This window comes from Pistacia vera, unplaced genomic scaffold (assembly GCF_008641045.1).
Source record: "Pistacia vera cultivar Batoury unplaced genomic scaffold, PisVer_v2 Contig620, whole genome shotgun sequence".
NCBI lineage: Eukaryota > Viridiplantae > Streptophyta > Magnoliopsida > Sapindales > Anacardiaceae > Pistacia > Pistacia vera.
In genome coordinates this window covers 1-9190 of record NW_022196469.1, presented here as the reverse complement: position 1 = coordinate 9190, position 9190 = coordinate 1, and positions in this window count along the sequence as shown.

Genomic DNA, 9190 nt, shown 5'->3' with positions numbered 1-9190 from the left:
CAAAAATGCCAAACACGGTAATCTGCTAAATTAAACAAATATTACCATTGTTAAAAAATTTAAACCCGATCCAAACGGGCCCTAAAAGGTAAAATTATTTATTTCATTATCGTATAATTCATTTAAATATTGTACATCATTGACCAGGATAGTTAAATTTTAAATTGGGATATCAACTTTATAATAAATGTCGTATTTTCTTAATGTATAACTTATTTTAAAAGTTGTATTTGTTCCACATTGCTAATTTAGTAAACTAATATGGTGTATATATATGGTTGAACAACCTCCTCCCTTGAGTTAGTTTTTGAAAGTGAATTCTATAGAAATCCATTTATCATAGTGATAGAATTTGAGGTGGACTTGAATCCTCATCCAATAAAACCTTGTTGAATGAGAGAATTATCTTCTCTTATAAACCAGTAGGATTGAACGTGTCTAGTTAGTATAGGATTCCAGCACTCTCTCTCACGGTCAATCCCATATGTTGGGTCATGCCTGTTATTAGAGGTAGTTATCGGCTCTAACTCCTCACCCGTTGGTCAAACACTCAGCTCAACTGAATCTAGGCTCTGATACCATATTAGAATTTGAGGTGGGTCTAACTCCTCATCCAATAAGGTCTTGTTGAATGGAAAGATTACCTCCTCTTATAAACCAATATGTTTAAATGTGTCTAGTCGGTATGAGACTCTAACACAGTATCAGAGTTTATGATAAACTGCATGGGAGAGGGTGTTAGAAGAAGACGCTCGCTTTATGCAACTACTTAATTGCCTTTTGTTTGGGCGGTATTTAATGATAAAACTAATACTTTGGCGAAGAGGTTGTAAGTTATTCGGTGAGATATGTGAGATAAGAGGGTGTAGCTAATTTGTCCGAATCCATAAAGTCAAATGGGTGTAATTAAAAATAGAAATATGCCAGACAGATGTTGCTCATCCTCCATAAATTTAGCCAAAGCTCCTCTAAAAGATACCTATGCCCGTTAAAGTTTTAATAAAGAAGATTAGATTTAGTGTTAAAGTTAATCATGTGATTAGCTTTATAGTTTTGTTATCATATGCAACACAACTCTAATCTTCAATCTACTTGAATTAAAAATTTAACCCACATTTTTAATTATCCGAATTATTATGTTACAAGAACCTAAGACTGTATACCTTTCTATACTATTGTCAACTCGCCTTAACCAATTAGGCTACAGACGGATGGATAGAAATAACGTTAATATTGTTTTTGTAATTTCTTTATAAATAAGTATAAATAGGTTTTTTTACCGTTGAACTTGAATTACATGTCGATATCATCGAAAAATTCTTTGTCTAGAATGGTTAAGGTCTTCCATTGTTGAAAACATGAACAAGAACGTGGTTGAATGTAACATTTTAACTAATTCTTTTCAATATGGGAGTACGAAAGAGATGAAATATATAATTAATTAATGCTATATTCTACTTTTTTTTTTTTAATTAAAAGAAATATGAAAGTTGTATATTGATTTTATTTTTGGTAGAATATTTATGTTTTTGTGTTTTAACTTGGAAGACACGAAGAGAAGCAAACAAATTAAGGGAATGGTGCGGTCGGTGAAGATTGTCTCTGTTAGGCTTTGCCAACATGTGTACAATAGATTTTACTCTTTCTTTGATTATTTGGTCTAACCATAATTTCACTCTTTTCTATTTTCACTTACATGATGTACAAATTGAAAAATAATAAAAAAATTATAATAATCTGAGATAAATATATTACATCATCTATATATATATATATGTGTGTGAATACGTATTGAGAAAACATATTGTAAATTTTTAAACTTTATTTTTCATCGATAACCATGATTATGACATGTTAGAAGAATAACATGTATATATATATATGTGAATACGTATTGAGAAAACATATTGTAAATTTTTAAACTTTATTTTTCATCGATAACCATGATTATGACATGTTAGAAGAATAACATGTATATATATATATGTGAATACGTATTGAGAAAACATATTGTAAATTTTTAAACTTTATTTTTCATCGATAACCATGATTATGACATGTTAGAAGAATAACATCATCAATCTATGATAGATGATATCTAGAGCTAACACATCCTGGATAATATGTGAATCGTGATACGGCTTGACAAGATAATCTCAGCATGTCAATAAAATTTAAAAATCACGTATTGTATTGTATATCAAAAACCTAATTTTTTGAATCATATATTGTATTGTATCATATTATAGGATACGTCTTTTATAAAAAATAATAATAAAAAATTTCTAAAAATTAATATCATCCTCAAGATTAATTAACAAATGTTGTGATATTATTGATTTTAAATTATGATATTACATAATCAAAATTAATCACAAAAATAAGAATTTATATAATTTCATTTCAACCATTTATATTATTTCCAAGATCAAGATCAATATCTATATCTTCATTTGTGTTATTATTATTATGCAAAATAGGCAACACATCTTCCTCTTCACTTTCTCCATACAAAATAGGTAAATTTGAGCGGGCTTTAGTAAACCGGGTTGGGTGACCCAGATCCGACTTGAAAATTTTTTTGGGCCTTTGACCTAAATTAATAAAATCTATTATTAGAAGAGATTTTAATTTATTGTAGTAGTTTTTTGTATTCGTCAACGCAACTACTAATATCACAGTATGAAATTTATTATAAAACAGTAAAATTACTTATTCCATTATCCTATAATTCATTTATATATTATTAGAAGTTGTATTCGCCCTATATTGCTAATTTAGTAAATTGATATGGTGTATATATGTGGTTGAACTTTCTTCTCCCTTGAGTTAGCTTTTGAAAGTAAATTCTTTAGAAATCCCTTTATCATAGTGATAGAATTTGAGGTAGGTCTGACTCCTCACCCAATAAGGCATTGTTAAATAGAATGATTACCCTCTCTTATAAACTAATAGGTTTGAGCGTGTCTAGTCAGTGTGGGATTCTAACACTCTTCCTCTCTCTTACGGTCAAACCCATATGTCAAGTCATACTTGTTATTAGAGGTAGTTGTCGACTCTAACTTTTCATCTATTAGTCAAACACTCAGCTCAACTGAATCTAGACTTTGATAGCCTGATAGAATTTGAGGTAGGTCTGACTCGTCACCCAATAAGACCTTGTTAAATGAGAGGATTATCTCCTTTTATAAACTAATAGACTTGAGCGTGTCTAATCGGTGTAGAACTCTAATACATAGTATAAGAGTTTATGATAAAACTGCATGAGGGAGGGTGTTAGAAGAAGACGCTCGCTTTATGCAACTACTTAATTACATTTTTTTTGGGCGGTATTTTATGATAAAACTAATATTTTGGCGAAGAGGTTGTAGATTATTTGGTGAGATTGGTGAGATAAGAGGGTGTAGCTAATTTGTCCGAATCCATAAAGTCAAATGGGTGTAATTAAAAATAGAAATGTCAGACAGATGTTGCTCATCCTCCATAAATTTAGCCAAAGCTCCTCTAAAAGATACCTATGCCCGTTAAAGTTTTAATAAAGAAGATTAGATTTAGTGTTAAAGTTAATCATGTGATTAGCTTTATAGTTTTGTTATCATATGCAACACAACTCTAATCTTCAATCGACTTGAATTAAAAATTTAACCCACATTTTTAATTAGCCGAATTATTATGTTACAGGAACTTAAGACAGTATATATATCCACACTATCGTCAACTCCCCTTAACCAGCTATGTTACACACAGATGAATAGAAATAACGTTAATATTGCTTTTGTAATTTCTTTATAAATAAGCATAAATAGGTTTTTCTACCGTTTAACTTGAATTACATGTCAATATCATCGAAAAATTCTTTGTCTAGAATGATTAAAGTCTTTCATTGTTGAAAACATGAAACAAGAACGTGGTTGAATGTAACATTTTAACTAATTCTTTTCAATATGGGAGTATGAAAGAGATGAAATATAGAATTAATTAATGCTATACTATTTTTTAATAAAATGAAATATGAAAGTTGTATATTGATTTTATTTTTGGTAGAATATATTTTTGTCTTTTAACTTGGAAGCCACGAAGAGAAGGAGAAGAGAAGCAAACAAATTAAGGGAATGGCGCGGTCGGTGAACATTGTCTTTGTTAGGCTTTGCCAACGTGGGTATCATACATTTCGCTTACATAATAATCTGAGATAGACGTATTATATCATTTATATATATGTGAATACGTCTTGAGAAAACATATTATAAATTTCTAAACTTTATTTTTCATCGATAACCATAATTATGACATGTTGAAAGAATAACATCATCAATCTATGATAGATGATTTCCAGAACTAACACATCCTGGATAATATGTGAATCGTAATACAACCTAACAAGATAATCTCAGCATGTCAATAAAATTTAAAAAATTTCACGTAATTATTCCTAAAAAAAGAATAGATATGAATTTTTTTTTTTTGTGACGGAAGTGTCAGAATCAATTTGTGCGTATCTTGACTAATTCTCTAGTGAAAAAAATTTAATCCACTAATAACTAATATTAGCAATGAGATTAAGACAAGTTTTAAGAATATAAAGAGGCCTGTCAAGGAGTTCAATTATTAAAGGCACATTACATTCATTATTGTCAATTATTTTACCAATATCATTAATTAATCCACCCCACTTTTGTTATCTATTAATTATTGAAGAGAGAGAGGCCCCTACATCTTTTTATTTATTTATTTATTTTTTTATATCTCAATTCTCACTCTAAGACTTAACTTCTTCGTGGAAACTCCTTAACAAAATCAATTTCAACCGCCACACTGTTTTTATAAGTTCTACTAAAAAAAAAAAAACAGAATCAAATCGACTCTTTATCGAAAAGAAATCATCTCACTTATTTTTACGAGAATAATAAAGGTTTTCCTATCATCTCCAATATATATATATATATATTTTATTGACCAAGGATGTCTGAGCCAGTTTGAACGTATTTTAACTAATTTTTTAGAGTTCTGAAGTAACCTTGAAGTTAACGACTGGATAAACCTTCAGTAGTTACCTCTATTGGGCATCAAAATAAATTTAACTCAAAATCTTTTAAATAATACACTTAAAAATCTTAATTGATCGATCGATAATTCAGTAGTGGTTATCCTCTCCAATATTTACATTGTTATTGCATGCATGAGTTGAAAATTTGGTAATAGAAGAATCCAAATATAGTACTATTTTTTTTGGGGGGCCAAATGACCCTACCACTTACTTTCTTACTTTCTTTATTGCCTTAATGCCTTTTGAACATGTGAGTGGAGACCGAATCACATGCTGAGCTGCCCTCCCTCGCTTGTTGACAGCTTTTGAGTTAATTTCTACTATTTACTGTCACCGACACAATTTTCTTACAACATCTCTGATTATTTCTCACTCATTTTTATTTATATTTACTTATTATTCCACACAAAAAAAAAAAAAAAGAAAAAAAAATATTAACCTTATTTCATAATCAATACGGGGTTATTCAAGACAACTTCTAAATGGTACTTATAAGAAGTTAATTTCTAGTGAAAAAATTTCATATTCTGACTTTAGTTCTTTTATTTACTAGATGGAATTAGACAATGGTGGATCTAGAAATTTCTGTTAGGGTGGACCAAAATAAAAACTAATTACACATTAATATTTCTGTTAAGATGGACCAAAATCCAGAAATTGTACATAGTATTTTTTTTTAAATTTTGAGGGTGGGCCATGTATTGCATCTGCCTCTGGAATTAGATTTGTTCGTTTTTCACTTGTAATCTTAAAATGTATATAGAAAACAACATAAGAAAAATTTGGATAAATAAGATTTATGATCTATTTCTTACTTTTAATTATCATCAATATGAACACACAATAGACAAATATTTAGGGGGCGTTTGGTTCATGAATGTTAGATTACTGGGAATATTGGATTACTGGAAAGATAGATTACCTTGGAAGATTAATGGGAATCTTTAGGAAAACGTATTTAGTTAATTGGTGAGTATGTTATATTAATATGTTTGGTTATGGGGAATAAATTGGTGGGTATGTTATTTAAATTACTAAATTGTCCATTTTTAAAAATATTAATATAATATTATTTTTATTATTAATTTTTGAATAATTTTTTTAACCCCCAATATTTTAGATTTAGCTAAAACATCCCGCTTATATAAAACTTTAATTTATGACGAAATCAACCCCATCTCCTGTCGCCGCCTGCCGCCACTGCAAACCACCGCTAGAAGTCTCCGAAAGTCCCCGTGAGTAGCTCACAGTGACCAAGAGGCTTTGCTATGACCATTTCTGGCCATATTGATGGTCCAAAACGGCCATATCAGGCCAGATCTATTTCGGCCAGATCTCGACTAGATCTGGCCGTTAATGGCCAGTTCCAACGATCTGGTTGGAAATGGCCAGAATAGATCTGGCTAAATATGGCCGAAAACAGCCACACCGAAGCCTCCCGGAGCCTCCCACCGAATCTAGTTCTTTTTTAGGGACTTCGGTGGCGGTCCATGGTGGTTGGCCCACTGTCGGCGGTGGTGGCTGGGTGGCAGTGGTGGTCTATAAATTGTTTTAAATATAAGGGTATTATTGTCCAAAATTTTAATTAAACCAGGATAAAATTGAAATAAGATATAAATGTAAATTTCTTTTAAAATAGGGGTATTATTGTCCAAAATTTTAATTAATAAGAGATAAAATTGTAACAAAAAAAGATAACCCTGATAATTTTAGAAAACCTAAGAAAATAAAGATAATCAGATTACCTACAATATTACCAATAGTAACCACTATTGGTATTTGAGGATTACCGATATCTTATATTACTTGATAACCAAACATGGTAATCAAGTAATATAAGATCACTTATCCCTAGTAATGACAGATACACTTGAACCAAACGCCCCTTTAGTGATAATAGAACACGAACGAGGGAAAATTGGTTCAAAAAATAAGATCCTAGCGATCAAACAATTAAAAAAAAAATCTATTGAAATAAAAGAAATTAGTAAGAGGGTTATCTCACTATTTGAATGTCATTGTGAATTATAATACAAAAATTGGGATACAAAATTGGATTATATAAGAATATATATATATTATCTAATACAAACGTCCTGAAATTTTTTATGTACGGATGAATAAGGTAAGTATTTAGACTCTCACTTCACAAACCTTATAGTGTGCACTGGATGTTTAGGCACTTATCCTTAGTCTGTTGGTAAAAAATTTCAAAACGCTCGTGCTGAAAATTTTTCATATAATATTATATGAAATTTACTGAGGTGTATATATATATATATATATATGAATTTTATAAAATCTATTTAGATTGAATATCACTGAAATCAATGTAGAAATTGAAAGAGAAAAAAGAATAAAAAACACAGAAATCAAAACCCAAAAATGGGGTATTTGTTGGCATTTGCATGGAGAATTGGGATTGTAAAAGAGGATCGTAAACCAGCGGTGTAAAATATGAGAATAATGTTGAAATTAGACTCAATCTTTTGTTCCGTCTAAGAAACGTGACTTGCACAATACTCCATACATTATGGTACATACCAAATCCCACATTCCAAAAAGGAAGTTGACGATGGAAATTTTTTGTAGCATCCAAAATATTCGATGAAAATTTATAGTGTAAAACCAAGATTTTTTTTTTTTTAATAACCGGGTGTCTGAACCATATTACGTATGCTTTAATTAATTCTATATTTCAATCGTCCATTTTTTTTTTCTATAAGCAATTTATCAATAAGAAAATTAATAATATAACAATAAAAATTAGGGTTTTAAACTTCCTAAAGTATGCTCATAGTTATCAGAAAGCGTAAAATATCTGTTAATCAGGAGAAGTTTTTGGTACTTTTGTAAAGTAAAAACAGTAATTTCAGGAGTAAATGATAGTTTGTCAATGTTATCTGTAAGAGAAAGACTTTATCTACCCTAGAGTTATGATTTAGGTCTTTGTATATAGAATACAAAGATTTACCTTCCTTGAATTTCACAAATGTCTATATAATTAGTCAGTTGGGATGATTTTATGTTTAACAATCAAAATGAGTATCCAAATATTAATTGAATAAAAAAAATATAGAAAATTGCTATCGTTTCTCATATTCAAAAGGGATACTTTCCAATATTAAATAGTAGGTAGGATTTGTACATCCTTGGTCTCTTGTGAGCTGTTGTTGCTAGCTTTCCTCTATCGTCCTTAAGATGGCTTAGTTCCCGGGTTTCTTCCTTCGGCCTTAGTTTGTAATTCTTTATTCTTTTATAATACTGAAAATATTAAACAGTAGGACTTAGAACAGTGGACCAAAACCCAAAGAGATAGATACAATTAACTCGATACTCCTTATATAAACTCTATCATGATTTAATCATATTAGTTAATGATTCAGATGACAACGTTAACTCCTATTTATTTGGTAGCGTAATATAATTGTCAAATTGGAATACTAAACACCATAGGTCAATGTTGAATGTAAACACAAACAAGTGGTTAGGTACTTAGGTTGAGATTAATATATACAAAAGAGAATCAATCAAGCTCAACCCACATTGACATTTTGTGCAATAATTTTTCAAAGGAAAATATTTAATTATTCATCAAACTTTATATTATCATCTTCTTCTTCACTTACTCCGAGACTGGTAAAGAACTAGTAGCCTAGACACATCAGTGCTACTAACTAACCCTTTTTTTACTTCTTGGTTTGATGGAAATTGATAACCAACTCATAAAAAATTAGTCTACTTTTAAGGAACAATTTTTAAACCCCCAAAGCTTACTCAAAACTTGAAAAGACCCGTTAGATACTAGTAATGACACAAAACCCCTTACCGTCTTTCAACAAAACAGTCATAACACATTGAAGGGGTTTTTTCAAGTTTTAAGAAAACCTTGGCAGGTTTAAATTAATTATTGATTTATTTGTTATATATAGATATTTAAAGTCAAGGGCAAATATGGTATTTGACCTTTGCAGTTATGTGAATTGTCAATTCTATTAACATTTGTCCGGCGACGAGCTTTTGCATCATTATTAGTACTTGAGGGGGTTTCTACATCTTAAAAAACCTTAGGGGGTTTAAAGTCATTATCCTTACTTTTAATATTAATCAACATTAATTTTGTTAGGCCTCTTTGATAACCCA